At 50.7% G+C, this 27,500-nt stretch overlaps 27 non-coding genes across 27 annotated transcripts in view; all 27 read right to left on the bottom strand.

Annotated features, from left to right (window-relative positions):
* Nucleotides 1-335: 335 nt before the first annotated feature.
* Nucleotides 336-406, bottom strand: trnag-gcc (transfer RNA glycine (anticodon GCC)). The gene has a single exon. It is a non-coding gene; the product is annotated as a tRNA-Gly (tRNA).
* Nucleotides 407-1,416: 1,010 nt separating this feature from the next.
* Nucleotides 1,417-1,487, bottom strand: trnag-gcc (transfer RNA glycine (anticodon GCC)). The gene has a single exon. It is a non-coding gene; the product is annotated as a tRNA-Gly (tRNA).
* A 1,010-nt stretch (nt 1,488-2,497) lies between these two features.
* trnag-gcc (transfer RNA glycine (anticodon GCC)) lies at nt 2,498-2,568 on the bottom strand. The gene has a single exon. It is a non-coding gene; the product is annotated as a tRNA-Gly (tRNA).
* Nucleotides 2,569-3,578: 1,010 nt separating this feature from the next.
* trnag-gcc (transfer RNA glycine (anticodon GCC)) lies at nt 3,579-3,649 on the bottom strand. Its single transcript has one exon. It is a non-coding gene; the product is annotated as a tRNA-Gly (tRNA).
* Nucleotides 3,650-4,657: 1,008 nt separating this feature from the next.
* trnag-gcc (transfer RNA glycine (anticodon GCC)) lies at nt 4,658-4,728 on the bottom strand. The gene has a single exon. It is a non-coding gene; the product is annotated as a tRNA-Gly (tRNA).
* Nucleotides 4,729-5,736: 1,008 nt separating this feature from the next.
* trnag-gcc (transfer RNA glycine (anticodon GCC)) lies at nt 5,737-5,807 on the bottom strand. The gene has a single exon. It is a non-coding gene; the product is annotated as a tRNA-Gly (tRNA).
* A 269-nt stretch (nt 5,808-6,076) lies between these two features.
* On the bottom strand, nt 6,077-6,147 carry trnag-gcc (transfer RNA glycine (anticodon GCC)). Its single transcript has one exon. It is a non-coding gene; the product is annotated as a tRNA-Gly (tRNA).
* Nucleotides 6,148-7,155: 1,008 nt separating this feature from the next.
* Nucleotides 7,156-7,226, bottom strand: trnag-gcc (transfer RNA glycine (anticodon GCC)). The gene has a single exon. It is a non-coding gene; the product is annotated as a tRNA-Gly (tRNA).
* Nucleotides 7,227-8,234: 1,008 nt separating this feature from the next.
* On the bottom strand, nt 8,235-8,305 carry trnag-gcc (transfer RNA glycine (anticodon GCC)). The gene has a single exon. It is a non-coding gene; the product is annotated as a tRNA-Gly (tRNA).
* A 1,008-nt stretch (nt 8,306-9,313) lies between these two features.
* trnag-gcc (transfer RNA glycine (anticodon GCC)) lies at nt 9,314-9,384 on the bottom strand. The gene has a single exon. It is a non-coding gene; the product is annotated as a tRNA-Gly (tRNA).
* A 1,008-nt stretch (nt 9,385-10,392) lies between these two features.
* trnag-gcc (transfer RNA glycine (anticodon GCC)) lies at nt 10,393-10,463 on the bottom strand. Its single transcript has one exon. It is a non-coding gene; the product is annotated as a tRNA-Gly (tRNA).
* A 1,008-nt stretch (nt 10,464-11,471) lies between these two features.
* Nucleotides 11,472-11,542, bottom strand: trnag-gcc (transfer RNA glycine (anticodon GCC)). Its single transcript has one exon. It is a non-coding gene; the product is annotated as a tRNA-Gly (tRNA).
* Nucleotides 11,543-12,550: 1,008 nt separating this feature from the next.
* On the bottom strand, nt 12,551-12,621 carry trnag-gcc (transfer RNA glycine (anticodon GCC)). The gene has a single exon. It is a non-coding gene; the product is annotated as a tRNA-Gly (tRNA).
* Nucleotides 12,622-13,631: 1,010 nt separating this feature from the next.
* On the bottom strand, nt 13,632-13,702 carry trnag-gcc (transfer RNA glycine (anticodon GCC)). The gene has a single exon. It is a non-coding gene; the product is annotated as a tRNA-Gly (tRNA).
* Nucleotides 13,703-14,710: 1,008 nt separating this feature from the next.
* trnag-gcc (transfer RNA glycine (anticodon GCC)) lies at nt 14,711-14,781 on the bottom strand. Its single transcript has one exon. It is a non-coding gene; the product is annotated as a tRNA-Gly (tRNA).
* Nucleotides 14,782-15,791: 1,010 nt separating this feature from the next.
* trnag-gcc (transfer RNA glycine (anticodon GCC)) lies at nt 15,792-15,862 on the bottom strand. Its single transcript has one exon. It is a non-coding gene; the product is annotated as a tRNA-Gly (tRNA).
* Nucleotides 15,863-16,872: 1,010 nt separating this feature from the next.
* On the bottom strand, nt 16,873-16,943 carry trnag-gcc (transfer RNA glycine (anticodon GCC)). Its single transcript has one exon. It is a non-coding gene; the product is annotated as a tRNA-Gly (tRNA).
* Nucleotides 16,944-17,953: 1,010 nt separating this feature from the next.
* On the bottom strand, nt 17,954-18,024 carry trnag-gcc (transfer RNA glycine (anticodon GCC)). Its single transcript has one exon. It is a non-coding gene; the product is annotated as a tRNA-Gly (tRNA).
* A 1,010-nt stretch (nt 18,025-19,034) lies between these two features.
* Nucleotides 19,035-19,105, bottom strand: trnag-gcc (transfer RNA glycine (anticodon GCC)). The gene has a single exon. It is a non-coding gene; the product is annotated as a tRNA-Gly (tRNA).
* An 834-nt stretch (nt 19,106-19,939) lies between these two features.
* Nucleotides 19,940-20,011, bottom strand: trnad-auc (transfer RNA aspartic acid (anticodon AUC)). The gene has a single exon. It is a non-coding gene; the product is annotated as a tRNA-Asp (tRNA).
* Nucleotides 20,012-20,115: 104 nt separating this feature from the next.
* trnag-gcc (transfer RNA glycine (anticodon GCC)) lies at nt 20,116-20,186 on the bottom strand. The gene has a single exon. It is a non-coding gene; the product is annotated as a tRNA-Gly (tRNA).
* A 1,008-nt stretch (nt 20,187-21,194) lies between these two features.
* On the bottom strand, nt 21,195-21,265 carry trnag-gcc (transfer RNA glycine (anticodon GCC)). Its single transcript has one exon. It is a non-coding gene; the product is annotated as a tRNA-Gly (tRNA).
* Nucleotides 21,266-22,273: 1,008 nt separating this feature from the next.
* trnag-gcc (transfer RNA glycine (anticodon GCC)) lies at nt 22,274-22,344 on the bottom strand. Its single transcript has one exon. It is a non-coding gene; the product is annotated as a tRNA-Gly (tRNA).
* A 1,000-nt stretch (nt 22,345-23,344) lies between these two features.
* On the bottom strand, nt 23,345-23,415 carry trnag-gcc (transfer RNA glycine (anticodon GCC)). Its single transcript has one exon. It is a non-coding gene; the product is annotated as a tRNA-Gly (tRNA).
* A 1,008-nt stretch (nt 23,416-24,423) lies between these two features.
* On the bottom strand, nt 24,424-24,494 carry trnag-gcc (transfer RNA glycine (anticodon GCC)). The gene has a single exon. It is a non-coding gene; the product is annotated as a tRNA-Gly (tRNA).
* Nucleotides 24,495-25,502: 1,008 nt separating this feature from the next.
* On the bottom strand, nt 25,503-25,573 carry trnag-gcc (transfer RNA glycine (anticodon GCC)). The gene has a single exon. It is a non-coding gene; the product is annotated as a tRNA-Gly (tRNA).
* Nucleotides 25,574-27,494: 1,921 nt separating this feature from the next.
* Nucleotides 27,495-27,500, bottom strand: part of trnag-gcc (transfer RNA glycine (anticodon GCC)) — a 71-nt gene continuing 65 nt past the window's right edge. Inside the window, exon 1 of the tRNA in view lies at nt 27,495-27,500. This exon is cut by the window's right edge and continues 65 nt beyond it. This is a non-coding gene — a tRNA (tRNA-Gly).

Below are 27,500 nucleotides of genomic sequence, written 5' to 3'. Positions count from 1 at the left end.
GTTCTTGTTTGGAGCGATGCCGGACGTCCCGAATAGCCACCCAGTCATCTTACCGTAAGTCACTCACGTACTACAGAAGTAAAGTGTCCTTCAAATCAAGTTCTGTGAGATGACGGTCAACCACGCTACAATGAACCGCGATAAGCTAAAGGTATTTTTCTCCCCGTCAGGAAATTGAACCCTGGTCTACCGCGTGACAGGCGGGGATACTGACCACTATACTAACGAGGACACTGCCAGCTGACGTTGTTTGCCGTAGTAGCTCACGAGGATTCACGTGCCAACGAGCACGAATCAACTCAAACCAAGGCCGACGACAGTCCACGCAAGAGAAATGCATTGGCCGGGAATCGAACCCGGGCCTCCCGCGTGGCAGGCGAGAATTCTACCACTGAACCACCAATGCGTCCTTGACGGGCAGGTTTGGACGGAACGTGGTCTTGCCGTCATGCTAGGAGGGGAGGCGCGAGGAGGGACGTGTCAACTCGCACCAAAAGCCAGAGGGATGCACAGTCTCTTTTTCGTGACTCTTTTTGGATAACCCTCAAGGTGGGGTTCCATGGTGTAACGGTCAGCCCTCTGAATCCAGAAATCCGAGTTCAAATCTCGGTGGAACCTGCCAGAGCTTTTATCTGAGAGCCCAAACCCGCCCTTGACAGTGGCTGCTTGGTTTCAACCTTCCACTGAGGACACAGGGGTTGGGACCAATCAGCGTCCCGTGAGGAACCGCTGGCACCGCGCCCCCTAATAGTGCTACCATAGTGTTGGTGTGGGAAGAGTAGGACTGGCGCTGCATTCGTTCATTCTTGTGTGGAGCGATGCGGGGTGAATCCCCTTCTTGGGAGGTTCGGGATAAATGGCTTTTTACCAAGTTACAAGCACAAATATTATGATTTGTAATATAATGTTGTTAATAAGAACTAAGCTAGCTACTTTAAGTTGTGTTATCGTCTACTCTCGGTTACTACAGTCATTCGAGGAGAGATGCGAGGGTTCTGATAGCCGCACGCGTCGGCCACCACAAACGTAAAACGATACAATCACAACTCCTTTTCTGTTACGTCGTAAGTGTCCTTTGCTCGTTCTTGTTTGGAGCGATGCCGGACGTCCCGAATATCCACCCAGTCATCTTACCGTAACTCACTCACGTACTACAGAAGTAAAGTGTCCTTCAAATCAAGTTCTGTGAGATGACGGTGAACCACGCTACAATGAACCGCGATAAGGAAAAAGTATTTTTCTCCCCGTCAGGGAACTGAACCCTGGTCTCCCGCGTGACAGGCGGGGATACTGACCACTATACTAACGAGGACACTGCCAGCTGACGTTGTTTGCCGTAGTAGCTCACGAGGATTCACGTGCCAACGAGCCCGAATCAACTCAAACCAAGGCCGACGACGGTCCACGCAAGAGATATGCATTGGCCGGGAATCGAAACCGGGCCTCCCGCATGGCAGGCGAGAATTCTACCACTGAACCACCAATGCTTCCTTGACGGGCTGGTTTGTACGGAACGTGGTCTTGCCGTCATGCTAGGAGGGGAGGCGCGAGGAGGGACGTGTCAACTCGCACCAAAAGCCAGAGGGATGCACAGTCTCTTTTTCGTGACTCTTTTTGGATAACCCTCAAGGTGGGGTTCCATGGTGTAACGGTCAGCCCTCTGAATCCAGAAATCCGAGTTCAAATCTCGGTGGAACCTGCCAGAGCTTTTATCTGAGAGCCCAAACCCGCCCTTGACAGTGGCTGCTTGGTTTCAACCTTCCACTGAGGACACAGGGGTTGGGACCAATCAGCGTCCCGTGAGGAACCGCTGGCACCGCGCCCCCTAATAGTGCTACCATAGTGTTGGTGTGGGAACAGTAGGACTGGCGCTGCATTCGTTCATTCTTGTGTGGAGCGATGCGGGGTGAATCCCCTTCTTGGGAGGTTCGGGATAAATGGCTTTTTACCAAGTTACAAGCACAAATATTATGATTTGTAATATAATGTTGTTAAGAAGAACTAAGCTAGCTACTTTAAGTTGTGTTATCGTCTACTCTCGGTTACTACAGTCATTCGAGGAGAGATGCGAGGGTTCTGATAGCCGCACGCGTCGGCCACCACAAACGTAAAACGATACGATCACAACTCCTTTTCTGTTACGTCGTAAGTGTCCTTTGCTCGTTCTTGTTTGGAGCGATGCCGGACGTCCCGAATATCCACCCAGTCATCTTACCGTAACTCACTCACGTACTACAGAAGTAAAGTGTCCTTCAAATCAAGTTCTGTGAGATGACGGTGAACCACGCTACAATGAACCGCGATAAGGAAAAAGTATTTTTCTCCCCGTCAGGGAATTGAACCCTGGTCTCCCGCGTGACAGGCTGGGATACTGACCACTATACTAACGAGGACACTGCCAGCTGACGTTGTTTGCCGTAGTAGCTCACGAGGATTCACGTGCCAACGAGCCCGAATCAACTCAAACCAAGGCCGACGACGGTCCACGCAAGAGATATGCATTGGCCGGGAATCGAACCCGGGCCTCCCGCGTGGCAGGCGTGAATTCTACCACTGAACCACCAATGCGTCCTTGACGGGCCTGTTTGGACGGAACGTGGTCTTGCCGTCATGCTAGGAGGGGAGGCGCGAGGAGGGACGTGTCAACTCGCACCAAAAGCCAGAGGGATGCACAGTCTCTTTTTCGTGACTCTTTTTGGATAACCCTCAAGGTGGGGTTCCATGGTGTAACGGTCAGCCCTCTGAATCCAGAAATCCGAGTTCAAATCTCGGTGGAACCTGCCAGAGCTTTTATCTGAGAGCCCAAACCCGCCCTTGACAGTGGCTGCTTGGTTTCAACCTTCCACTGAGGACACAGGGGTTGGGACCAATCAGCGTCCCGTGAGGAACCGCTGGCACCGCGCCCCCTAATAGTGCTACCATAGTGTTGGTGTGGGAACAGTAGGACTGGCGCTGCATTCGTTCATTCTTGTGTGGAGCGATGCGGGGTGAATCCCCTTCTTTGGAGGTTCGGGATAAATGGCTTTTTACCAAGTTACAAGCACAAATATTATGATTTGTAATATAATGTTGTTAAGAAGAACTAAGCTAGCTACTTCAAGTTGTGTTATCGTCTACTCTCGGTTACTTCAGTCATTCGAGGAGAGATGCGAGGGTTCTGATAGCCGCACGCGTCGCCCACCACAAACGTAAAACGATACGATCACAACTCCTTTTCTGTTCCGTCGTAAGTGTCCTTTGCTCGTTCTTGTTTGGAGCGATGCCGGACGTCCCGAATAGCCACCCAGTCATCTTACCGTAAGTCACTCACGTACTACAGAAGTAAAGTGTCCTTCAAATCAAGTTCTGTGAGATGACGGTCAACCACGCTACAATGAACCGCGATAAGCTAAAGGTATTTTTCTCCCCGTCAGGGAATTGAACCCTGGTCTCCCGCGTGACAGGCGGGGATACTGATCACTATACTAACGAGGACACTGCCAGCTGACGTTGTTTGCCGTAGTAGCTCACGAGGATTCACGTGCCAACGAGCCCGAATAAACTCAAACCAAGGCCGACGACGGTCCACGCAAGAGATATGCATTGGCCGGGAATCGAAACCGGGCCTCCCGCATGGCAGGCGAGAATTCTACCACTGAACCACCAATGCTTCCTTGACGGGCTGGTTTGTACGGAACGTTGTCTTGCCGTCATGCTAGGAGGGGAGGCGCGAGGAGGGACGTGTCAACTCGCACCAAAAGCCAGAGGGATGCACAGTCTCTTTCGTGACTCTTTTTGGATAACCCTCAAGGTTGGGTTCCATGGTGTAACGGTCAGCCCTCTGAATCCAGAAATCCGAGTTCAAATCTCGGTGGAACCTGCAAGAGCTTTTATCTGAGAGCCCAAACCCGCCCTTGACAGTGGCTGCTTGGTTTCAACCTTCCACTGAGGACACAGGGGTTGGGACCAATCAGCGTCCCGTGAGGAACCGCTGGCACCGCGCCCCCTAATAGTGCTACCATAGTGTTGGTGTGGGAACAGTAGGACTGGCGCTGCATTCGTTCATTCTTGTGTGGAGCGATGCGGGGTGAATCCCCTTCTTGGGAGGTTCGGGATAAATGGCTTTTTACCAAGTTACAAGCACAAATATTATGATTTGTAATATAATGTTGTTAAGAAGAACTAAGCTAGCTACTTTAAGTTGTGTTATCGTCTACTCTCGGTTACTACAGTCATTCGAGGAGAGATGCGAGGGTTCTGATAGCCGCACGCGTCGGCCACCACAAACGTAAAACGATACGATCACAACTCCTTTTCTGTTACGTCGTAAGTGTCCTTTGCTCGTTCTTGTTTGGAGCGATGCCGGACGTCCCGAATATCCACCCAGTCATCTTACCGTAACTCACTCACGTACTACAGAAGTAAAGTGTCCTTCAAATCAAGTTCTGTGAGATGACGGTGAACCACGCTACAATGAACCGCGATAAGCTAAAGGTATTTTTCTCCCCGTCAGGGAATTGAACCCTGGTCTCCCGCGTGACAGGCGGGGATACTGATCACTATACTAACGAGGACACTGCCAGCTGACGTTGTTTGCCGTAGTAGCTCACGAGGATTCACGTGCCAACGAGCCCGAATAAACTCAAACCAAGGCCGACGACGGTCCACGCAAGAGATATGCATTGGCCGGGAATCGAAACCGGGCCTCCCGCATGGCAGGCGAGAATTCTACCACTGAACCACCAATGCTTCCTTGACGGGCTGGTTTGTACGGAACGTGGTCTTGCCGTCATGCTAGGAGGGGAGGCGCGAGGAGGGACGTGTCAACTCGCACCAAAAGCCAGAGGGATGCACAGTCTCTTTCGTGACTCTTTTTGGATAACCCTCAAGGTTGGGTTCCATGGTGTAACGGTCAGCCCTCTGAATCCAGAAATCCGAGTTCAAATCTCGGTGGAACCTGCAAGAGCTTTTATCTGAGAGCCCAAACCCGCCCTTGACAGTGGCTGCTTGGTTTCAACCTTCCACTGAGGACACAGGGGTTGGGACCAATCAGCGTCCCGTGAGGAACCGCTGGCACCGCGCCCCCTAATAGTGCTACCATAGTGTTGGTGTGGGAACAGTAGGACTGGCGCTGCATTCGTTCATTCTTGTGTGGAGCGATGCGGGGTGAATCCCCTTCTTGGGAGGTTCGGGATAAATGGCTTTTTACCAAGTTACAAGCACAAATATTATGATTTGTAATATAATGTTGTTAAGAAGAACTAAGCTAGCTACTTTAAGTTGTGTTATCGTCTACTCTCGGTTACTACAGTCATTCGAGGAGAGATGCGAGGGTTCTGATAGCCGCACGCGTCGGCCACCACAAACGTAAAACGATACGATCACAACTCCTTTTCTGTTACGTCGTAAGTGTCCTTTGCTCGTTCTTGTTTGGAGCGATGCCGGACGTCCCGAATATCCACCCAGTCATCTTACCGTAACTCACTCACGTACTACAGAAGTAAAGTGTCCTTCAAATCAAGTTCTGTGAGATGACGGTGAACCACGCTACAATGAACCGCGATAAGGAAAAAGTATTTTTCTCCCCGTCAGGGAACTGAACCCTGGTCTCCCGCGTGACAGGCGGGGATACTGACCACTATACTAACGAGGACACTGCCAGCTGACGTTGTTTGCCGTAGTAGCTCACAAGGATTCACGTGCCAACGAGCCCGAATCAACTCAAACCAAGGCCGACGACGGTCCACGCAAGAGATATGCATTGGCCGGGAATCGAAACCGGGCCTCCCGCATGGCAGGCGAGAATTCTACCACTGAACCACCAATGCTTCCCTACAGAAGTAAAGTGTCCTTCAAATCAAGTTCTGTGAGATGACGGTCAACCACGCTACAATGAACCGCGATAAGCTAAAGGTATTTTTCTCCCCGTCAGGGAATTGAACCCTGGTCTCCCGCGTGACAGGCGGGGATACTGACCACTATACTAACGAGGACACTGCCAGCTGACGTTGTTTGCCGTAGTAGCTCACGAGGATTCACGTGCCAACGAGCCCGAATAAACTCAAACCAAGGCCGACGACGGTCCACGCAAGAGATATGCATTGGCCGGGAATCGAAACCGGGCCTCCCGCATGGCAGGCGAGAATTCTACCACTGAACCACCAATGCTTCCTTGACGGGCTGGTTTGTACGGAACGTGGTCTTGCCGTCATGCTAGGAGGGGAGGCGCGAGGAGGGACGTGTCAACTCGCACCAAAAGCCAGAGGGATGCACAGTCTCTTTCGTGACTCTTTTTGGATAACCCTCAAGGTGGGGTTCCATGGTGTAACGGTCAGCCCTCTGAATCCAGAAATCCGAGTTCAAATCTCGGTGGAACCTGCAAGAGCTTTTATCTGAGAGCCCAAACCCGCCCTTGACAGTGGCTGCTTGGTTTCAACCTTCCACTGAGGACACAGGGGTTGGGACCAATCAGCGTCCCGTGAGGAACCGCTGGCACCGCGCCCCCTAATAGTGCTACCATAGTGTTGGTGTGGGAACAGTAGGACTGGCGCTGCATTCGTTCATTCTTGTGTGGAGCGATGCGGGGTGAATCCCCTTCTTGGGAGGTTCGGGATAAATGGCTTTTTACCAAGTTACAAGCACAAATATTATGATTTGTAATATAATGTTGTTAAGAAGAACTAAGCTAGCTACTTTAAGTTGTGTTATCGTCTACTCTCGGTTACTACAGTCATTCGAGGAGAGATGCGAGGGTTCTGATAGCCGCACGCGTCGGCCACCACAAACGTAAAACGATACGATCACAACTCCTTTTCTGTTACGTCGTAAGTGTCCTTTGCTCGTTCTTGTTTGGAGCGATGCCGGACGTCCCGAATATCCACCCAGTCATCTTACCGTAACTCACTCACGTACTACAGAAGTAAAGTGTCCTTCAAATCAAGTTCTGTGAGATGACGGTGAACCACGCTACAATGAACCGCGATAAGGAAAAAGTATTTTTCTCCCCGTCAGGGAATTGAACCCTGGTCTCCCGCGTGACAGGCGGGGATACTGACCACTATACTAACGAGGACACTGCCAGCTGACGTTGTTTGCCGTAGTAGCTCACGAGGATTCACGTGCCAACGAGCCCGAATAAACTCAAACCAAGGCCGACGACGGTCCACGCAAGAGATATGCATTGGCCGGGAATCGAACCCGGGCCTCCCGCGTGGCAGGCTAGAATTCTACCACTGAACCACCAGTGCTTCCTTGATGGGCTGGTTTGTACGGAACGTGGTCTTGCCGTCATGCTAGGAGGGGAGGCGCGAGGAGGGACGTGTCAACTCGCACCAAAAGCCAGAGGGATGCACAGTCTCTTTCGTGACTCTTTTTGGATAACCCTCAAGGTGGGGTTCCATGGTGTAACGGTCAGCCCTCTGAATCCAGAAATCCGAGTTCAAATCTCGGTGGAACCTGCAAGAGCTTTTATCTGAGAGCCCAAACCCGCCCTTGACAGTGGCTGCTTGGTTTCAACCTTCCACTGAGGACACAGGGGTTGCGACCAATCAGCGTCCCGTGAGGAACCGCTGGCACCGCGCCCCCTAATAGTGCTACCATAGTGTTGGTGTGGGAACAGTAGGACTGGCACTGCATTCGTTCATTCTTGTGTGGAGCGATGCTGGGTGAATCCCCTCCTTGGGAGGTTCGGGATAAATGGCTTTTTACCAAGTTACAAGCACAAATATTATGATTTGTAATATAATGTTGTTAAGAAGAACTAAGCTAGCTACTTTAAGTTGTGTTATCGTTTACTCTCGGTTACTACAGTCATTCGAGGAGAGATGCGAGGGTTCTGATAGCCGCACGCGTCGGCCACCACAAACGTAAAACGATACGATCACAACTCCTTTTCTGTTACGTCGTAAGTGTCCTTTGCTCGTTCTTGTTTGGAGCGATGCCGGACGTCCCGAATATCCACCCAGTCATCTTACCGTAACTCACTAACGTACTACAGAAGTAAAGTGTCCTTCAAATCAAGTTCTGTGAGATGACGGTGAACCACGCTACAATGAACCGCGATAAGGAAAAAGTATTTTTCTCCCCGTCAGGGAATTGAACCCTGGTCTCCCGCGTGACAGGCGGGGATACTGACCACTATACTAACGAGGACACTGCCAGCTGACGTTGTTTGCCGTAGTAGCTCACGAGGATTCACGTGCCAACGAGCCCGAATCAACTCAAACCAAGGCCGACGACGGTCCACGCAAGAGATATGCATTGGCCGGGAATCGAACCCGGGCCTCCCGCATGGCAGGCGAGAATTCTACCACTGAACCACCAATGCTTCCTTGACGGGCTGGTTTGTACGGAACGTGGTCTTGCCGTCATGCTAGGAGGGGAGGCGCGAGGAGGGACGTGTCAACTCGCACCAAAAGCCAGAGGGATGCACAGTCTCTTTCGTGACTCTTTTTGGATAACCCTCAAGGTGGGGTTCCATGGTGTAACGGTCAGCCCTCTGAATCCAGAAATCCGAGTTCAAATCTCGGTGGAACCTGCAAGAGCTTTTATCTGAGAGCCCAAACCCGCCCTTGACAGTGGCTGCTTGGTTTCAACCTTCCACTGAGGACACAGGGGTTGGGACCAATCAGCGTCCCGTGAGGAACCGCTGGCACCGCGCCCCCTAATAGTGCTACCATAGTGTTGGTGTGGGAACAGTAGGACTGGCGCTGCATTCGTTCATTCTTGTGTGGAGCGATGCGGGGTGAATCCCCTTCTTGGGAGGTTCGGGATAAATGGCTTTTTACCAAGTTACAAGCACAAATATTATGATTTGTAATATAATGTTGTTAAGAAGAACTAAGCTAGCTACTTTAAGTTGTGTTATCGTCTACTCTCGGTTACTACAGTCATTCGAGGAGAGATGCGAGGGTTCTGATAGCCGCACGCGTCGGCCACCACAAACGTAAAACGATACGATCACAACTCCTTTTCTGTTACGTCGTAAGTGTCCTTTGCTCGTTCTTGTTTGGAGCGATGCCGGACGTCCCGAATATCCACCCAGTCATCTTACCGTAACTCACTCACGTACTACAGAAGTAAAGTGTCCTTCAAATCAAGTTCTGTGAGATGACGGTGAACCACGCTACAATGAACCGCGATAAGGAAAAAGTATTTTTCTCCCCGTCAGGGAATTGAACCCTGGTCTCCCGCGTGACAGGCGGGGATACTGACCACTATACTAACGAGGACACTGCCAGCTGACGTTGTTTGCCGTAGTAGCTCACGAGGATTCACGTGCCAACGAGCCCGAATAAACTCAAACCAAGGCCGACGACGGTCCACGCAAGAGATATGCATTGGCCGGGAATCGAACCCGGGCCTCCCGCGTGGCAGGCTAGAATTCTACCACTGAACCACCAGTGCTTCCTTGATGGGCTGGTTTGTACGGAACGTGGTCTTGCCGTCATGCTAGGAGGGGAGGCGCGAGGAGGGACGTGTCAACTCGCACCAAAAGCCAGAGGGATGCACAGTCTCTTTCGTGACTCTTTTTGGATAACCCTCAAGGTGGGGTTCCATGGTGTAACGGTCAGCCCTCTGAATCCAGAAATCCGAGTTCAAATCTCGGTGGAACCTGCAAGAGCTTTTATCTGAGAGCCCAAACCCGCCCTTGACAGTGGCTGCTTGGTTTCAACCTTCCACTGAGGACACAGGGGTTGCGACCAATCAGCGTCCCGTGAGGAACCGCTGGCACCGCGCCCCCTAATAGTGCTACCATAGTGTTGGTGTGGGAACAGTAGGACTGGCACTGCATTCGTTCATTCTTGTGTGGAGCGATGCTGGGTGAATCCCCTCCTTGGGAGGTTCGGGATAAATGGCTTTTTACCAAGTTACAAGCACAAATATTATGATTTGTAATATAATGTTGTTAAGAAGAACTAAGCTAGCTACTTTAAGTTGTGTTATCGTTTACTCTCGGTTACTACAGTCATTCGAGGAGAGATGCGAGGGTTCTGATAGCCGCACGCGTCGGCCACCACAAACGTAAAACGATACGATCACAACTCCTTTTCTGTTACGTCGTAAGTGTCCTTTGCTCGTTCTTGTTTGGAGCGATGCCGGACGTCCCGAATATCCACCCAGTCATCTTACCGTAACTCACTAACGTACTACAGAAGTAAAGTGTCCTTCAAATCAAGTTCTGTGAGATGACGGTGAACCACGCTACAATGAACCGCGATAAGGAAAAAGTATTTTTCTCCCCGTCAGGGAATTGAACCCTGGTCTCCCGCGTGACAGGCGGGGATACTGACCACTATACTAACGAGGACACTGCCAGCTGACGTTGTTTGCCGTAGTAGCTCACGAGGATTCACGTGCCAACGAGCCCGAATCAACTCAAACCAAGGCCGACGACGGTCCACGCAAGAGATATGCATTGGCCGGGAATCGAACCCGGGCCTCCCGCATGGCAGGCGAGAATTCTACCACTGAACCACCAATGCTTCCTTGACGGGCTGGTTTGTACGGAACGTGGTCTTGCCGTCATGCTAGGAGGGGAGGCGCGAGGAGGGACGTGTCAACTCGCACCAAAAGCCAGAGGGATGCACAGTCTCTTTCGTGACTCTTTTTGGATAACCCTCAAGGTGGGGTTCCATGGTGTAACGGTCAGCCCTCTGAATCCAGAAATCCGAGTTCAAATCTCGGTGGAACCTGCAAGAGCTTTTATCTGAGAGCCCAAACCCGCCCTTGACAGTGGCTGCTTGGTTTCAACCTTCCACTGAGGACACAGGGGTTGGGACCAATCAGCGTCCCGTGAGGAACCGCTGGCACCGCGCCCCCTAATAGTGCTACCATAGTGTTGGTGTGGGAACAGTAGGACTGGCGCTGCATTCGTTCATTCTTGTGTGGAGCGATGCGGGGTGAATCCCCTTCTTGGGAGGTTCGGGATAAATGGCTTTTTACCAAGTTACAAGCACAAATATTATGATTTGTAATATAATGTTGTTAAGAAGAACTAAGCTAGCTACTTTAAGTTGTGTTATCGTCTACTCTCGGTTACTACAGTCATTCGAGGAGAGATGCGAGGGTTCTGATAGCCGCACGCGTCGGCCACCACAAACGTAAAACGATACGATCACAACTCCTTTTCTGTTACGTCGTAAGTGTCCTTTGCTCGTTCTTGTTTGGAGCGATGCCGGACGTCCCGAATATCCACCCAGTCATCTTACCGTAACTCACTCACGTACTACAGAAGTAAAGTGTCCTTCAAATCAAGTTCTGTGAGATGACGGTGAACCACGCTACAATGAACCGCGATAAGGAAAAAGTATTTTTCTCCCCGTCAGGGAATTGAACCCTGGTCTCCCGCGTGACAGGCGGGGATACTGACCACTATACTAACGAGGACACTGCCAGCTGACGTTGTTTGCCGTAGTAGCTCACGAGGATTCACGTGCCAACGAGCCCGAATAAACTCAAACCAAGGCCGACGACGGTCCACGCAAGAGATATGCATTGGCCGGGAATCGAACCCGGGCCTCCCGCGTGGCAGGCTAGAATTCTACCACTGAACCACCAGTGCTTCCTTGATGGGCTGGTTTGTACGGAACGTGGTCTTGCCGTCATGCTAGGAGGGGAGGCGCGAGGAGGGACGTGTCAACTCGCACCAAAAGCCAGAGGGATGCACAGTCTCTTTCGTGACTCTTTTTGGATAACCCTCAAGGTGGGGTTCCATGGTGTAACGGTCAGCCCTCTGAATCCAGAAATCCGAGTTCAAATCTCGGTGGAACCTGCAAGAGCTTTTATCTGAGAGCCCAAACCCGCCCTTGACAGTGGCTGCTTGGTTTCAACCTTCCACTGAGGACACAGGGGTTGCGACCAATCAGCGTCCCGTGAGGAACCGCTGGCACCGCGCCCCCTAATAGTGCTACCATAGTGTTGGTGTGGGAACAGTAGGACTGGCACTGCATTCGTTCATTCTTGTGTGGAGCGATGCTGGGTGAATCCCCTCCTTGGGAGGTTCGGGATAAATGGCTTTTTACCAAGTTACAAGCACAAATATTATGATTTGTAATATAATGTTGTTAAGAAGAACTAAGCTAGCTACTTTAAGTTGTGTTATCGTTTACTCTCGGTTACTACAGTCATTCGAGGAGAGATGCGAGGGTTCTGATAGCCGCACGCGTCGGCCACCACAAACGTAAAACGATACGATCACAACTCCTTTTCTGTTACGTCGTAAGTGTCCTTTGCTCGTTCTTGTTTGGAGCGATGCCGGACGTCCCGAATATCCACCCAGTCATCTTACCGTAACTCACTAACGTACTACAGAAGTAAAGTGTCCTTCAAATCAAGTTCTGTGAGATGACGGTGAACCACGCTACAATGAACCGCGATAAGGAAAAAGTATTTTTCTCCCCGTCAGGGAATTGAACCCTGGTCTCCCGCGTGACAGGCGGGGATACTGACCACTATACTAACGAGGACACTGCCAGCTGACGTTGTTTGCCGTAGTAGCTCACGAGGATTCACGTGCCAACGAGCCCGAATCAACTCAAACCAAGGCCGACGACGGTCCACGCAAGAGATATGCATTGGCCGGGAATCGAACCCGGGCCTCCCGCATGGCAGGCGAGAATTCTACCACTGAACCACCAATGCTTCCTTGACGGGCTGGTTTGTACGGAACGTGGTCTTGCCGTCATGCTAGGAGGGGAGGCGCGAGGAGGGACGTGTCAACTCGCACCAAAAGCCAGAGGGATGCACAGTCTCTTTTTCGTGACTCTTTTTGGATAACCCTCAAGGTGGGGTTCCATGGTGTAACGGTCAGCCCTCTGAATCCAGAAATCCGAGTTCAAATCTCGGTGGAACCTGCCAGAGCTTTTATCTGAGAGCCCAAACCCGCCCTTGACAGTGGCTGCTTGGTTTCAACCTTCCACTGAGGACACAGGGGTTGGGACCAATCAGCGTCCCGTGAGGAACCGCTGGCACCGCGCCCCCTAATAGTGCTACCATAGTGTTGGTGTGGGAACAGTAGGACTGGCACTGCATTCGTTCATTCTTGTGTGGAGCGATGCTGGGTGAATCCCCTCCTTGGGAGGTTCGGGATAAATGGCTTTTTACCAAGTTACAAGCACAAATATTATGATTTGTAATATAATGTTGTTAAGAAGAACTAAGCTAGCTACTTTAAGTTGTGTTATCGTTTACTCTCGGTTACTACAGTCATTCGAGGAGAGATGCGAGGGTTCTGATAGCCGCACGCGTCGGCCACCACAAACGTAAAACGATACGATCACAACTCCTTTTCTGTTACGTCGTAAGTGTCCTTTGCTCGTTCTTGTTTGGAGCGATGCCGGACGTCCCGAATATCCACCCAGTCATCTTACCGTAACTCACTAACGTACTACAGAAGTAAAGTGTCCTTCAAATCAAGTTCTGTGAGATGACGGTGAACCACGCTACAATGAACCGCGATTAGGAAAAAGTATTTTTCTCCCCGTCAGGGAATTGAACCCTGGTCTCCCGCGTGACAGGCAGGGATACTGACCACTATACTAACGAGGACACTGCCAGCTGACGTTGTTTGCCGTAGTAGCTCACGAGGATTCACGTGACAACGAGCCCGAATAAACTCAAACCAAGGCCGACGACGGTCCACGCAAGAGATATGCATTGGCCGGGAATCGAAACCGGGCCTCCCGCGTGGCAGGCGAGAATTCTACCACTGAACCACCAATGCTTCCTTGACGGGCTGGTTTGTACGGAACGTGGTCTTGCCGTCATGCTAGGAGGGGAGGCGCGAGGAGGGACGTGTCAACTCGCACCAAAAGCCAGAGGGATGCACAGTCTCTTTCGTGACTCTTTTTGGATAACCCTCAAGGTGGGGTTCCATGGTGTAACGGTCAGCCCTCTGAATCCAGAAATCCGAGTTCAAATCTCGGTGGAACATGCAAGAGCTTTTATCTGAGAGCCCGAACCCGCCCTTGACAGTGGCTGCTTGGTTTCAACCTTCCACTGAGGACACAGGGGTTGGGACCAATCAGCGTCCCGTGAGGAACCGCTGGCACCGCGCCCCCTAATAGTGCTACCATAGTGTTGGTGTGGGAAAAGTAGGACTGGCGCTGCATTCGTTCATTCTTGTGTGGAGCGATGCGGGGTGAATCCCCTTCTTGGGAGGTTCGGGATAAATGGCTTTTTACCAAGTTACAAGCACAAATATTATGATTTGTAATATAATGTTGTTAAGAAGAACTAAGCTAGCTACTTTAAGTTGTGTTATCGTCTACTCTCGGTTACTACAGTCATTCGAGGAGAGATGCGAGGGTTCTGATAGCCGCACTCGTCGGCCACCACAAACGTAAAACGATACGATCACAACTCCTTTTCTGTTACGTCGTAAGTGTCCTTTGCTCGTTCTTGTTTGGAGCGATGCCGGACGTCCCGAATATCCACCCAGTCATCTTACCGTAACTCACTCACGTACTACAGAAGTAAAGTGTCCTTCAAATCAAGTTCTGTGAGATGACGGTGAACCACGCTACAATGAACCGCGATAAGGAAAAAGTATTTGTCTCCCCGTCAGGGAATTGAACACTGGTCTCCCGCGTGACAGGCTGGGATACTGACCACTATACTAACGAGGACACTGCCAGCTGACGTTGTTTGCCGTAGTAGCTCACGAGGATTCACGTGCCAACGAGCCCGAATCAACTCAAACCAAGGCCGACGACGGTCCACGCAAGAGATATGCATTGGCCGGGAATCGAACCCGGGCCTCCCGCGTGGCAGGCGAGAATTCTACCACTGAACCACCAATGTGTCCTTGACGGGACTGTTTGGACGGAACGTGGTCTTGCCGTCATGCTAGGAGGGGAGGCGCGAGGAGGGACGTGTCAACTCGCACCAAAAGCCAGAGGGATGCACAGTCTCTTTTTCGTGACTCTTTTTGGATAACCCTCAAGGTGGGGTTCCATGGTGTAACGGTCAGCCCTCTGAATCCAGAAATCCAAGTTCAAATCTCGGTGGAACCTGCCAGAGCTTTTATCTGAGAGCCCAAACCCGCCCTTGACAGTGGCTGCTTGGTTTCAACCTTCCACTGAGGACACAGGGGTTGGGACCAATCAGCGTCCCGTGAGGAACCGCTGGCACCGCGCCCCCTAATAGTGCTACCATAGTGTTGGTGTGGGAACAGTAGGACTGGCGCTGCATTCGTTCATTCTTGTGTGGAGCGATGCGGGGTGAATCCCCTTCTTTGGAGGTTCGGGATAAATGGCTTTTTACCAAGTTACAAGCACAAATATTATGATTTGTAATATAATGTTGTTAAGAAGAACTAAGCTAGCTACTTCAAGTTGTGTTATCGTCTACTCTCGGTTACTTCAGTCATTCGAGGAGAGATGCGAGGGTTCTGATAGCCGCACGCGTCGCCCACCACAAACGTAAAACGATACGATCACAACTCCTTTTCTGTTCCGTCGTAAGTGTCCTTTGCTCGTTCTTGTTTGGAGCGATGCCGGACGTCCCGAATAGCCACCCAGTCATCTTACCGTAAGTCACTCACGTACTACAGAAGTAAAGTGTCCTTCAAATCAAGTTCTGTGAGATGACGGTCAACCACGCTACAATGAACCGCGATAAGCTAAAGGTATTTTTCTCCCCGTCAGGAAATTGAACCCTGGTCTCCCGCGTGACAGGCGGGGATACTGACAACTATACTAACGAGGACACTGCCAGCTGACGTTGTTTGCCGTAGTAGCTCACGAGGATTCACGTGCCAACGAGCCCGAATCAACTCAAACCAAGGCCGACGACAGTCCACGCAAGAGAAATGCATTGGCCGGGAATAGAACCCGGGCCTCCCGCGTGGCAGGCGAGAATTCTACCACTGAACCACCAATGCGTCCTTGACGGGCAGGTTTGGACGGAACGTGGTCTTGCCGTCATGCTAGGAGGGGAGGCGCGAGGAGGGACGTGTCAACTCGCACCAAAAGCCAGAGGGATGCACAGTCTCTTTTTCGTGACTCTTTTTGGATAACCCTCAAGGTGGGGTTCCATGGTGTAACGGTCAGCCCTCTGAATCCAGAAATCCGAGTTCAAATCTCGGTGGAACCTGCCAGAGCTTTTATCTGAGAGCCCAAACCCGCCCTTGACAGTGGCTGCTTGGTTTCAACCTTCCACTGAGGACACAGGGGTTGGGACCAATCAGCGTCCCGTGAGGAACCGCTGGCACCGCGCCCCCTAATAGTGCTACCATAGTGTTGGTGTGGGAACAGTAGGACTGGCGCTGCATTCGTTCATTCTTGTGTGGAGCGATGCGGGGTGAATCCCCTTCTTGGGAGGTTCGGGATAAATGGCTTTTTACCAAGCTACAAGCACAAATATTATGATTTGTAATATAATGTTGTTAAGAAGAACTAAGCTAGCTACTTTAAGTTGTGTTATCGTCTACTCTCGGTTACTACAGTCATTCGAGGAGAGATGCGAGGGTTCTGATAGCCGCACGCGTCGGCCACCACAAACGTAAAACGATACGATCACAACTCCTTTTCTGTTACGTCGTAAGTGTCCTTTGCTCGTTCTTGTTTGGAGCGATGCCGGACGTCCCGAATATCCACCCAGTCATCTTACCGTAACTCACTCACGTACTACAGAAGTAAAGTGTCCTTCAAATCAAGTTCTGTGAGATGACGGTGAACCACGCTACAATGAACCGCGATAAGGAAAAAGTATTTGTCTCCCCGTCAGGGAATTGAACACTGGTCTCCCGCGTGACAGGCTGGGATACTGACCACTATACTAACGAGGACACTGCCAGCTGACGTTGTTTGCCGTAGTAGCTCACGAGGATTCACGTGCCAACGAGCCCGAATCAACTCAAACCAAGGCCGACGACGGTCCACGCAAGAGATATGCATTGGCCGGGAATCGAACCCGGGCCTCCCGCTTGGCAGGCGAGAATTCTACCACTGAACCACCAATGTGTCCTTGACGGGACTGTTTGGACGGAACGTGGTCTTGCCGTCATGCTAGGAGGGGAGGCGCGAGGAGGGACGTGTCAACTCGCACCAAAAGCCAGAGGGATGCACAGTCTCTTTTTCGTGACTCTTTTTGGATAACCCTCAAGGTGGGGTTCCATGGTGTAACGGTCAGCCCTCTGAATCCAGAAATCCAAGTTCAAATCTCGGTGGAACCTGCCAGAGCTTTTATCTGAGAGCCCAAACCCGCCCTTGACAGTGGCTGCTTGGTTTCAACCTTCCACTGAGGACACAGGGGTTGGGACCAATCAGCGTCCTGTGAGGAACCGCTGGCACCGCGCCCCCTAATAGTGCTACCATAGTGTTGGTGTGGGAACAGTAGGACTGGCGCTGCATTCGTTCATTCTTGTGTGGAGCGATGCGGGGTGAATCCCCTTCTTTGGAGGTTCGGGATAAATGGCTTTTTACCAAGTTACAAGCACAAATATTATGATTTGTAATATAATGTTGTTAAGAAGAACTAAGCTAGCTACTTCAAGTTGTGTTATCGTCTACTCTCGGTTACTTCAGTCATTCGAGGAGAGATGCGAGGGTTCTGATAGCCGCACGCGTCGCCCACCACAAACGTAAAACGATACGATCACAACTCCTTTTCTGTTCCGTCGTAAGTGTCCTTTGCTCGTTCTTGTTTGGAGCGATGCCGGACGTCCCGAATAGCCACCCAGTCATCTTACCGTAAGTCACTCACGTACTACAGAAGTAAAGTGTCCTTCAAATCAAGTTCTGTGAGATGACGGTCAACCACGCTACAATGAACCGCGATAAGCTAAAGGTATTTTTCTCCCCGTCAGGAAATTGAACCCTGGTCTCCCGCGTGACAGGCGGGGATACTGACAACTATACTAACGAGGACACTGCCAGCTGACGTTGTTTGCCGTAGTAGCTCACGAGGATTCACGTGCCAACGAGCCCGAATCAACTCAAACCAAGGCCGACGACAGTCCACGCAAGAGAAATGCATTGGCCGGGAATAGAACCCGGGCCTCCCGCGTGGCAGGCGAGAATTCTACCACTGAACCACCAATGCGTCCTTGACGGGCAGGTTTGGACGGAACGTGGTCTTGCCGTCATGCTAGGAGGGGAGGCGCGAGGAGGGACGTGTCAACTCGCACCAAAAGCCAGAGGGATGCACAGTCTCTTTTTCGTGACTCTTTTTGGATAACCCTCAAGGTGGGGTTCCATGGTGTAACGGTCAGCCCTCTGAATCCAGAAATCCGAGTTCAAATCTCGGTGGAACCTGCCAGAGCTTTTATCTGAGAGCCCAAACCCGCCCTTGACAGTGGCTGCTTGGTTTCAACCTTCCACTGAGGACACAGGGGTTGGGACCAATCAGCGTCCCGTGAGGAACCGCTGGCACCGCGCCCCCTAATAGTGCTACCATAGTGTTGGTGTGGGAACAGTAGGACTGGCGCTGCATTCGTTCATTCTTGTGTGGAGCGATGCGGGGTGAATCCCCTTCTTGGGAGGTTCGGGATAAATGGCTTTTTACCAAGTTACAAGCACAAATATTATGATTTGTAATATAATGTTGTTAAGAAGAACTAAGCTAGCTACTTTAAGTTGTGTTATCGTCTACTCTCGGTTACTACAGTCATTCGAGGAGAGATGCGAGGGTTCTGATAGCCGCACGCGTCGGCCACCACAAACGTAAAACGATACGATCACAACTCCTTTTCTGTTACGTCGTAAGTGTCCTTTGCTCGTTCTTGTTTGGAGCGATGCCGGACGTCCCGAATATCCACCCAGTCATCTTACCGTAACTCACTCACGTACTACAGAAGTAAAGTGTCCTTCAAATCAAGTTCTGTGAGATGACGGTGAACCACGCTACAATGAACCGCGATAAGGAAAAAGTATTTTTCTCCCCGTCAGGGAATTGAACCCTGGTCTCCCGCGTGACAGGCGGGGATACTGACCACTATACTAACGAGGACACTGCCAGCTGACGTTGTTTGCCGTAGTAGCTCACGAGGATTCACGTGACAACGAGCCCGAATAAACTCAAACCAAGGCCGACGACGGTCCACGCAAGAGATATGCATTGGCCGGGAATCGAAACCGGGCCTCCCGCGTGGCAGGCGAGAATTCTACCACTGAACCACCAATGCTTCCTTGACGGGCTGGTTTGTACGGAACGTGGTCTTGCCGTCATGCTAGGAGGGGAGGCGCGAGGAGGGACGTGTCAACTCGCACCAAAAGCCAGAGGGATGCACAGTCTCTTTTTCGTGACTCTTTTTGGATAACCCTCAAGGTGGGGTTCCATGGTGTAACGGTCAGCCCTCTGAATCCAGAAATCCGAGTTCAAATCTCGGTGGAACCTGCCAGAGCTTTTATCTGAGAGCCCAAACCCGCCCTTGACAGTGGCTGCTTGGTTTCAACCTTCCACTGAGGACACAGGGGTTGGGACCAATCAGCGTCCCGTGAGGAACCGCTGGCACCGCGCCCCCTAATAGTGCTACCATAGTGTTGGTGTGGGAACAGTAGGACTGGCGCTGCATTCGTTCATTCTTGTGTGGAGCGATGCGGGGTGAATCCCCTTCTTGGGAGGTTCGGGATAAATGGCTTTTTACCAAGTTACAAGCACAAATATTATGATTTGTAATATAATGTTGTTAAGAAGAACTAAGCTAGCTACTTCAAGTTGTGTTATCGTCTACTCTCGGTTACTTCAGTCATTCGAGGAGAGATGCGAGGGTTCTGATAGCCGCACGTGTCGGCCACCACAAACGTAAAACGATACGATCACAACTCCTTTTCTGTTCCGTCGTAAGTGTCCTTTGCTCGTTCTTGTTTGGAGCGATGCCGGACGTCCCGAATAGCCACCCAGTCATCTTACCGTAACTCACTCACGTACTACAGAAGTAAAGTGTCCTTCAAATCAAGTTCTGTGAGATGACGGTGAACCACGCTACAATGAACCGCGATAAGGAAAAAGTATTTTTCTCCCCGTCAGGGAATTGAACCCTGGTCTCCCGCGTGATAGGCAGGGATACTGACCACTATACTAACGAGGACACTGCCAGCTGACGTTGTTTGCCGTAGTAGCTCACGAGGATTCACGTGCCAACGAGCCCGAATCAACTAAAACCAAGGCCGACGACGGTCCACGCAAGAGAAATGCATTGGCCGGGAATCGAACCCGGGCCTCCCGCATGGCAGGCAAGAATTCTACCACTGAACCACCAATGCGTCCTTGACGGGCCTGTTTGGACGCAACGTGTTCTTGCCGTCATGCTAGGAGGGGAGGCGCGAGGAGGGACGTGTCAACTCGCACCAAAAGCCAGAGGGATGCACAGTCTCTTTCGTGACTCTTTTTGGATAACCCTCAAGGTGGGGTTCCATGGTGTAACGGTCAGCCCTCTGAATCCAGAAATCCGAGTTTAAATCTCGGTGGAACCTGACAGAGCTTTTATCTGAGAGCCCAAACCCGCCCTTGACAGTGGCTGCTTGGTTTCAACCTTCCACTGAGGACACAGGGGTTGGGACCAATCAGCGTCCCGTGAGGAACCGCTGGCACCGCGCCCCCTAATAGTGCTACCATAGTGTTGGTGTGGGAACAGTAGGACTGGCGCTGCATTCGTTCATTCTTGTGTGGAGCGATGCGGGGTGAATCCCCTTCTTGGGAGGTTCGGGATAAATGGCTTTTTACCAAGTTACAAGCACAAATATTATGATTTGTAATATAATGTTGTTAAGAAGAACAAAGCTAGCTACTTCAAGTTGTGTTATCGTCTACTCTCGGTTACTTCAGTCATTCGAGGAGAGATGCGAGGGTTCTGATAGCCGCACGCGTCGGCCACCACAAACGTAAAACGATACGATCACAACTCCTTTTCTGTTCCGTCGTAAGTGTCCTTTGCTCGTTCTTGTTTGGAGCGATGCCGGACGTCCCGAATATCCACCCAGTCATCTTACCGTAACTCACTCACGTACTACAGAAGTAAAGTGTCCTTCAAATCAAGTTCTGTGAGATGACGGTGAACCACGCTACAATAAACCGCGATAAGGAAAAAGTATTTTTCTCCCCGTCAGGGAATTGAACCCTGGTCTCCCGCGTGACAGGCGGGGATACTGACCACTATACTAACGAGGACACTGCCAGCTGACGTTGTTTGCCGTAGTAGCTCACGAGGATTCACGTGCTAACGAGCCCGAATCAACTCAAACCAAGGCCGACGACAGTCCACGCAAGAGATATGCATTGGCCGGGAATTGAACCCGGGCCTCCCGCGTGGCAGGCGAGAATTCTACCACTGAACCACCAATGCTTCCTTGACGGGTCGTTTTGGACGGAACGTGAACTTGCTGTCATGCTAGGAGGGGAGGCGCGAGGAGGGACGTGTCAACTCGCACCAAAAGCCAGAGGGATGCACAGTCTCTTTCGTGACTCTTTTTGGATAACCCTCAAGGTGGGGTTCCATGGTGTAACGGTCAGCCCTCTGAATCCAGAAATCCGAGTTCAAATCTCGGTGGAACCTGCAAGAGCTTTTATCTGAGAGCCCAAACCCGCCCTTGACAGTGGCTGCTTGGTTTCAACCTTCCACTGAGGACACAGGGGTTGGGACCAATCAGCGTCCCGTGAGGAACCGCTGGCACCGCGCCCCCTAATAGTGCTACCATAGTGTTGGTGTGGGAACAGTAGGACTGGCGCTGCATTCGTTCATTCTTGTGTGGAGCGATGCGGGGTGAATCCCCTTCTTGGGAGGTTCGGGATAAATGGCTTTTTACCAAGTTACAAGCACAAATATTATGATTTGTAATATAATGTTGTTAAGAAGAACTAAGCTAGCTACTTCAAGTTGTGTTATCGTCTACTCTCGGTTACTTCAGTCATTCGAGGAGAGATGCGAGGGTTCTGATAGCCGCACGTGTCGGCCACCACAAACGTAAAACGATACGATCACAACTCCTTTTCTGTTCCGTCGTAAGTGTCCTTTGCTCGTTCTTGTTTGGAGCGATGCCGAACGTCCCGAATAGCCACCCAGTCATCTTACCGTAACTCACTCACGTACTACAGAAGTAAAGTGTCCTTCAAAAAGAGTTCTGTGAGATGACGGTGAACCACGCTACAATGAACCGCGATAAGCAAAAGGTATTTTTCTCCCCGTCAGGGAATTGAACCCTGGTCTCCCGCGTGACAGGCAGGGATACTGACCACTATACTAACGAGGACACTGCCAGCTGACGTTGTTTGCCGTAGTAGCTCACGAGGATTCATGTGCCAACGAGCCCGAATCAACTAAAACCAAGGCCGACGACGGTCCACGCAAGAAAAATGCATTGGCCGGGAATCGAACCCGGGCTTCCCGCATGGCAGGCGAGAATTCTACCACTGAACCACCAATGCGTCCTTGACGGGCCTGTTTGGACGGAACGTGGTCTTGCCGTCATGCTAGGAGGGGAGGCGCGAGGAGGGACGTGTCAACTCGCACCAAAAGCCAGAGGGATGCACAGTCTCTTTCGTGACTCTTTTTGGATAACCCTCAAGGTGGGGTTCCATGGTGTAACGGTCAGCCCTCTGAATCCAGAAATCCGAGTTCAAATCTCGGTGGAACCTGCAAGAGCTTTTATCTGAGAGCCCAAACCCGCCCTTGACAGTGGCTGCTTGGTTTCAACCTTCCACTGAGGACACAGGGGTTGGGACCAATCAGCGTCCCGTGAGGAACCGCTGGCACCGCGCCCCCTAATAGTGCTACCATAGTGTTGGTGTGGGAACAGTAGGACTGGCGCTGCATTCGTTCATTCTTGTGTGGAGCGATGCGGGGTGAATCCCCTTCTTGGGAGGTTCGGGATAAATGGCTTTTTACCAAGTTACAAGCACAAATATTATGATTTGTAATATAATGTTGTTAAGAAGAACTAAGCTAGCTACTTTAAGTTGTGTTATCGTCTACTCTCGGTTACTACAGTCATTCGAGGAGAGATGCGAGGGTTCTGATAGCCGCACGCGTCGGCCACCACAAACGTAAAACGATACGATCACAACTCCTTTTCTGTTACGTCGTAAGTGTCCTTTGCTCGTTCTTGTTTGGAGCGATGCCGGACGTCCCGAATATCCACCCAGTCATCTTACCGTAACTCACTCACGTACTACAGAAGTAAAGTGTCCTTCAAATCAAGTTCTGTGAGATGACGGTGAACCACGCTACAATGAACCGCGATAAGGAAAAAGTATTTTTCTCCCCGTCAGGGAATTGAACCCTGGTCTCCCGCGTGACAGGCTGGGATACTGACCACTATACTAACGAGGACACTGCCAGCTGATGTTGTTTGCCGTAGTAGCTCACGAGGATTCACGTGCCAACGAGCCCGAATCAACTCAAACCAAGGCCTCCACGCAAGAGATATGCATTGGCCGGGAATTGAACCCGGGCCTCCCGCGTGGCAGGCGAGAATTCTACCACTGAACCACCAATGCTTCCTTGACGGGTCGTTTTGGACGGAACGTGAACTTGCTGTCATGCTAGGAGGGGAGGCGCGAGGAGGGACGTGTCAACTCGCACCAAAAGCCAGAGGGATGCACAGTCTCTTTCGTGACTCTTTTTGGATAACCCTCAAGGTGGGGTTCCATGGTGTAACGGTCAGCCCTCTGAATCCAGAAATCCGAGTTCAAATCTCGGTGGAACCTGCAAGAGCTTTTATCTGAGAGCCCAAACCCGCCTTTGACAGTGGCTGCTTGGTTTCAACCTTCCACTGAGGACACAGGGGTTGGGACCAATCAGCGTCCCGTGAGGAACCGCTGGCACCGCGCCCCCTAATAGTGCTACCATAGTGTTGGTGTGGGAACAGTAGGACTGGCGCTGCATTCGTTCATTCTTGTGTGGAGCGATGCGGGGTGAATACCCTTCTTGGGAGGTTCGGGATAAATGGCTTTTTACCAAGTTACAAGCACAAATATTATGATTTGTAATATAATGTTGTTAAGAAGAACTAAGCTAGCTACTTCAAGTTGTGTTATCGTCTACTCTCGGTTACTTCAGTCATTCGAGGAGAGATGCGAGGGTTCTGATAGCCGCACGTGTCGGCCACCACAAACGTAAAACGATACGATCACAACTCCTTTTCTGTTCCGTCGTAAGTGTCCTTTGCTCGTTCTTGTTTGGAGCGATGCCGGACGTCCCGAATAGCCACCCAGTCATCTTACCGTAACTCACTCACGTACTACAGAAGTAAAGTGTCCTTCAAAAAGAGTTCTGTGAGATGACGGTGAACCACGCTACAATGAACCGCGATAAGCCAAATGTATTTTTCTCCCCGTCAGGGAATTAAACCCTGGTCTCCCGCGTGACAGGCGGGGATACTGACCACTATACTGACGAGGACACTGCCAGCTGACGTTGTTTGCCGTAGTAGCTCACGAGGATTCACGTGCCAACGAGCCCGAATCAACTCAAACCAAGGCCGACGACGGTCCACGCAAGAGATATGCATTGGCCGGGAATCGAACCCGGGCCTCCCGCGTGGCAGGCGAGAATTCTACCACTGAACCACCAATGCTTCCTTGAAGGGTCGTTTTGGACGGAACATGAACTTGCCGTCATGCTAGGAGGGGAGGCGCGAGGAGGGACGTGTCAACTCGCACCAAAAGCCAGAGGGATGCACAGTCTCTTTCGTGACTCTTTTTGGATAACCCTCAAGGTGGGGTTCCATGGTGTAACGGTCAGCCCTCTGAATCCAGAAATCCGAGTTCAAATCTCGGTGGAACCTGCAAGAGCTTTTATCTGAGAGCCCAAACCCGCTCTTGACAGTGCCTGCTTGGTTTCAACCTTCCACTGAGGACACAGGGGTTGGGACCAATGAGCGTCCTGTGAGGAACCGCTGGCACCGCGCCCCCTAATAGTGCTACCATAGTGTTGGTGTGGGAACAGTAGGACTGGCGCTGCATTCGTTCATTCTTGTGTGGAGCGATGCGGGGTGAATCCCCTTCTTGGGAGGTTCGGGATAAATGGCTTTTTACCAAGTTACAAGCACAAATATTATGATTTGTAATATAATGTTGTTAAGAAGAACTAAGCTAGCTACTTCAAGTTGTGTTATCGTCTACTCTCGGTTACTTCAGTCATTCGAGGAGAGATGCGAGGGTTCTGATAGCCGCACGTGTCGGCCACCACAAACGTAAAACGATACGATCACAACTCCTTTTCTGTTCCGTCGTAAGTGTCCTTTGCTCGTTCTTGTTTGGAGCGATGCCGGACGTCCCGAATAGCCACCCAGTCATCTTACCGTAACTCACTCACGTACTACAGAAGTAAAGTGTCCTTCAAAAAGAGTTCTGTGAGATGACGGTGAACCACGCTACAATGAACCGCGATAAGCAAAAGGTATTTTTCTCCCCGTCAGGGAATTGAACCCTGGTCTCCCGCGTGACAGGCGGGGATACTGACCACTATACTAACGAGGACACTGCCAGCTGACGTTGTTTGCCGTAGTAGCTCACGAGGATTCACGTGCCAACGAGCCCGAATCAACTAAAACCAAGGCCGACGACGGTCCACGCAAGAGAAACGCATTGGCCGGGAATCGAACCCGGGCCTCCCGCATGGCAGGCGAGAATTCTACCACTGAACCACCAATGCGTCCTTGACGGGCCTGTTTGGACGGAACGTGGTCTTGCCGTCATGCTAGGAGGGGAGGCGCGAGGAGGGACGTGTCAACTCGCACCAAAAGCCAGAGGGATGCACAGTCTCTTTCGTGACTCTTTTTGGATAACCCTCAAGGTGGGGTTCCATGGTGTAACGGTCAGCCCTCTGAATCCAGAAATCCGAGTTTAAATCTCGGTGGAACCTGCCAGAGCTTTTATCTGAGAGCCCAAACCCGCCCTTGACAGTGGCTGCTTGGTTTCAACCTTCCACTGAGGACACAGGGGTTGGGACCAATCAGCGTCCCGTGAGGAACCGCTGGCACCGCGCCCCCTAATAGTGCTACGATAGTGTTGGTGTGGGAACAGTAGGACTGGCGCTGCATTCGTTCATTCCTGTGTGGAGCGATGCGGGGTGAATCCCCTTCTTGGGAGGTTCGGGATAAATGGCTTTTTACCAAGTTACAAGCACAACTAGAGAGGGTACAATTTCTGGGGAAATTGTAGGGTGTGCTTGCTTGCGTCGGTTGGACAGGGGTCCGTTTTTTAATTACATTTTTACAACTGATATTTCTGTATTTTATATAAAAATGCATACTAATTATTTATAAAGATTACATAGATTTAAAAGCATTTTTTTTTGCTGCTCATTTACAACTGAAAATACGAGTGAAGTGTAGAATGAAATGGATGTCTTCTCATTTCCCCTGCAAGAGGCAGCCTCATCGTTGAATCAAAACGAATAAATTTGGCAGACCGGTGTACAAATTGACCTAATCTCTATGACTTAAACGTCCTTTTAAGTTTTTCCCTTCTCGTGATATTTTCATGCATTTAGCCTACTCATTGCATTCATTCATTAATAAAGAACCCCCTTTGAAGATTATTCTAAGACGTTACCCGGCAGTAGAAGATGGAATCGCGATTCAAACAGTACCATCTGCTAACTGAAAATATGCCCCCCAAAACGTAAATAAGCTTGACATTTATTTAGTGGAAAATCGCTCATTCATAAAAAGCTCACTGGTAGCGATCATTGTAAGGTAACAACGCAAAATGCGATATAGCCCTGTGTGGAGAAGCTGTCCCGGTAAATTCTACTACTACGGTACAGTACTAGACTACTGCTGTGTTCCTCTCGGTAGCGATTGCGTTGGTTGAATTCGATTAAACGTTCAGTTGTACGGTTTAGGCTGAAATTAATTATTTTCATGAACAGATTGACAAAGTTTAGGCTGTAGCAATGAAGTTCAGGTTAGTAGTTAGATAGACTTTTGATTTAAGTAAGGGGAGTGCCGAACATGTTCTGTCGCCATTTGACTTCCTAAACAGCTGTGTACTGTAGATGTTTTTGTCGTGTGTCTCGCGTAGGCTACAGCGTTGCAGTGATACACTGGATTGAAACCACAGGTAATGATAATTTGACCCACAAATCGTTTACTTGTAATCTAATGTCATAATAAATCCTACAACGAAAATGTATATGTGAGGAATGTTTATTTTAACGATTGAAAACAGATACATCAAACGTAAAACGATACGATCACAACTCCTTTTCTGTTCCGTCGTAAGTGTCCTTTGCTCGTTCTTGTTTGGAGCGATGCCGGACGTCCCGAATAGCCACCCAGTCATCTTACCGTAAGTCACTCATGTACTACAGAAGTAAAGTGTCCTTCAAATCAAGTTCTGTGAGATGACGGTCAACCACGCTACAATGAACCGCGATAAGCTAAAGGTATTTTTCTCCCCGTCAGGGAATTGAACCCTGGTCTCCCGCGTGACAGGCAGGGATACTGACCACTATACTAACGAGGACACTGCCAGCTGACGTTGTTTGCCGTAGTAGCTCACGAGGATTCACGTGCCAACGAGCCCGAATCAACTAAAACCAAGGCCGACGACGGTCCACGCAAGAGAACTGCATT

Source organism: Osmerus eperlanus, chromosome 11, assembly GCF_963692335.1.
Source record: "Osmerus eperlanus chromosome 11, fOsmEpe2.1, whole genome shotgun sequence".
NCBI lineage: Eukaryota > Metazoa > Chordata > Actinopteri > Osmeriformes > Osmeridae > Osmerus > Osmerus eperlanus.
Note: the sequence above shows the minus strand (reverse complement) of the source record. Positions and strands in the feature narration are given on the sequence as shown.